The sequence below is a fragment of the Oncorhynchus gorbuscha genome, unplaced genomic scaffold (genome assembly GCF_021184085.1).
Source record: "Oncorhynchus gorbuscha isolate QuinsamMale2020 ecotype Even-year unplaced genomic scaffold, OgorEven_v1.0 Un_scaffold_4191, whole genome shotgun sequence".
NCBI lineage: Eukaryota > Metazoa > Chordata > Actinopteri > Salmoniformes > Salmonidae > Oncorhynchus > Oncorhynchus gorbuscha.
Window position 1 is genome coordinate 2,501 of NW_025748269.1, and position 3,866 is coordinate 6,366.

At 45.9% G+C, this 3,866-nt stretch overlaps 1 pseudogene; it reads right to left on the bottom strand.

The window, feature by feature from the left end:
* The window catches only part of LOC124028452, a 3,509-nt pseudogene extending 1,579 nt beyond the window's left edge, over positions 1-1,930 (bottom strand).
* Between the last annotated feature and the right edge of the window lie 1,936 nt (positions 1,931-3,866).

Sequence of the window (3,866 nt, forward strand, 5' to 3'; positions counted from 1 at the left end):
CTGTTCCCCTGAACAAGGCAGTTAACCCTACTGTTCCCCTGAACAAGGCAGTTAACCCACTGTTCCCCTGAACAAGGCAGTTAACCCTACTGTTCCCCTGAACAAGGCAGTTAACCCACTGTTCCCCCGAACAAGGCAGTTAACCCACTGTTCCCCCGAACAAGGCAGTTAACCCACTGTTCCCCTGAACAAGGCAGTTAACCCACTGTTCCCCTGAACAAGGCAGTTAACCCACTGTTCCCCTGAACAAGGCAGTTAACCCTACTGTTCCCCTGAACAAGGCAGTTAACCCACTGTTCCCCTGAACAAGGCAGTTAACCCAATGTTCCCCTGAACAAGGCAGTTAACCCACTGTTCCCCTGAACAAGGCAGTTAACCCTACTGTTCCCCTGAACAAGGCAGTTAACCCACTGTTCCCTGAACAAGGCAGTTAACCCTACTGTTCCCCTGAACAAGGCAGTTAACCCACTGTTCCCCTGAACAAGGCAGTTCACCCTACTGTTCCCCTGAACAAGGCAGTTAACCCACTGTTCCCCTGAACAAGGCAGTTAACCCACTGTTCCCCTGAACAAGGCAGTTAACCCACTGTTCCCCTGAACAAGGCAGTTTAACCCACTGTTCCCCTGAACAAGGCAGTTTAACCCACTGTTCCCTGAACAAGGCAGTTAACCCACTGTTCCCCTCATTGAACAAGGCATTTGTTAACCCACTGTTCCCTAGTTAAATAAAAAAGTTAACCCACTGTTCCCTTAAATAAGGCAGTTAAATTCATGTTCCCCTAAATACAAATGATAGTTAACCCACTGTTCCCCAAAAAAGTAAACAAAAAATCAGTTAACCTTCCCCTCAGCCATGTCGATTTGTCCCCTGAACTAAGGTCAGTTAACCCAAAAAACATTCCCTCTGAAACAAATTCATATGTTAACCCACTGTTCCCTGAACAAGCTCAGTTAACCCTACTGTTCAACCTGAACAAGGCAGTTAACACCATACTGTTCCCGCTGAACAAGGCAGTTAACCCTACTGTTCCTCGGTAGGCCGTCATTGTGAATAAGAATTTGTTCTTAAATGACTTGCCTAGTTAAATGAAAAAGGTTAAAATGTATATATATGATGTGAAGATCCATTATTCTTAAATAATAATTAAATTCTTATTTACAATAAATACAAATGATATATATATATATATAAAACAAAAAATAAATACAAAAAAACACCTCATTTGAATTCCTTTCCCTCAGCCATGAGGTCGATTTGTCCGTCTCTAAAGAGTCCCATTATTGTTTTATATTTTAAAAACATTCACAAAACTCTGGAAACCAAATTCATATGAAGAAAACAGATCAGGTCAACGATGTAAAGACTAAATTAATGCTCTAAAGAAACCGCTATCAACCAACACGACATGACAATCACCATAATACCTGATGAACACCTCTCTCTCTACACACATTTTCATTAGTAGTTAATGATGTAAAGGACCAGTCTAAATGAATAAACAGGCCGGATCTGTAGTCCGTAGTAGGCCGATGTAGTTGAACAGCCCTGATGTAAAGGGTATTATTGTAGTAGTTAAATGAAGTAAAGGGTATTATTGTGGTAGTTAAATGATTTGTAGTGTATTATTGTAGTAGGTTAATGATGTAAAGGGTATTCTTGTAGTAGGTAAATGATGTAAAGGGTATTCTATATTGTAGTAGGTAAATGATGTAAAGGGTATTATTGTAGTAGTTTAATGTATTTTTCCTACCGGAGTCCCGTCCATGAACACCTCTACTCCAGTGTTCTCATACACAGTTGGTTTGTAGCACTCAGGGAAGGTCTCTGAGGTGAAGCGAACCAGGAGGGCCGTCTTCCCGACAGCACTGTCCCCCACCAGCACACACTTCACCTGGGTCTCTGCGTTCATGGCTGCTCCGCTCGGAACCCTGGGGGTTGTAGTTCTTTAGGGAGACGTTGTAGTCCTGTGGAGCTCAGGGGTTGTAGTTCTTTAGGGAGACGTTGTAGTCCTGTGGAGCTCAGGGGTTGTAGTTCTTTAGGGAGACGTTGTAGTCCTGAAGTAGAGGAGGGTTAGGATCAGGGGGTTGTGGTCACCTTCTCTGTGATACTCTCTGTGGGGGTTGTAGTTCTTTAGGGAGATGTTGTAGTCCTGAAGTAGAGGAGGGTTAGGATCAGGGGGTTGTGGTCACCTTCTCTGTGATACTCTCTGTGGGGGTTGTAGTTCTTTAGTGAGACGTTGTAGTCCTGTGGAGCTCAGGGGGTTGTAGTTCTTTAGGGAGACGTTGTAGTCCTGAAGTGGAGGAGGGTTGAGATCAGGGGGTTGTGACATCCATAGTGATGGTGGTCACCTTCTCTGTGATACTCTCTGTGGGGGTTGTAGTTCTTTAGGGAGATGTTGTAGTCCTGAAGTAGAGGAGGGTTAGGATTGTGGTCACCTGGTGTGTGGAGTCATGATGTTAACTGCATGTGTCTCTCTCTACACACACACCTCTCTCTCTCTACACACACACTCTCTCTCTCTACACACACACCTCTCTCTCTCTACACACACACCTCTCTCTCTCTACACACACACCTCTCTCTCTCTACACACACCTCTCTCTCTCTCTTCACACACCTCTCTCTCTCTCTCCACACACACCTCTCTCTACACACACACATCTCTCTCTCTCTACTCTCTCTCTCTCTACACTACACACCTCTCTCTCTCTCTCTCTCTCTCTACACACACACACCTCTCTCTCTACACACACACTCTCTCTCTACACACACACACTCTCTCTCTCTCTACACACACACCTCTCTCTCTCTCTACACACACACACCTCTCTCTCTCTACACACACACCTCTCTCTCTCTACACACACACTCTCTCTCTACACACACACCTCTCTCTCTACACACACACCTCTCTCTCTCTACACACACACTCTCTCTCTCTCTACACACACCTCTCTCTCTCTACACACACACCTCTCTCTCTCTACACACCCTCTCTCTCTCTCTACACACACCTCTCTCTCTCTACACACACCTCTCTCTCTCTACACACACCTCTCTCTCTCTACACACACCTCTCTCTCTACACACACCTCTCTCTCTACACACACCTCTCTCTCTCTCTACACACACCTCTCTCTCTCTCTACACACACCTCTCTCTCTCTACACACACCTCTCTCTCTCTACACACACCTCTCTCTCTCTCTACACACACACCACTCTCTCTCTCTCTCTCTCACACTCTACCTACACACACACACTCTCTCTCTCTCTACACACACTACCTACACACACACACTCTCTCTCTCTCTACACACACACACTCTCTCTCTCTCTACACACACTCTACCTACACACACACACTCTCTCTCTCTACACACACACACTCTCTCTCTACACACACACACACACACTCCACACACTCTCTCACACACATCTCTCTCTCTCTCAACACACACACTCTCTCTACACACATACACACTCTCTCTCTCTCAACACACCCCCCCCACACCACCTCTATCTCAGTTCCTCTTCACTTACCGCTCTGTGTACTCCACGGAGTTGTCACTGGGCTCCGCCTCCTGCGATCAATCGAGGTCACCTGACGTCACAGGTGGTTATTCCATCCAATCAGGGCCCGGCGTCTCGGTAGAGAGCTGTGAGAACATTATCTGATGAGGACATTATTTACTCCGTGAGAGGGGGGTTGCTCTAGTAAAGTAGAGCTACATAGATTTGTTGATTAACTCCTACAGTGATAACGCCAGAGAAGAGGGAGTGAGGACAGCACCGTAGAAAATGGTTTACGTGAAAACATCCGTAACAATGAGCTAACGAGGCCCGGTTTCACCTGGCGTAGGAAAT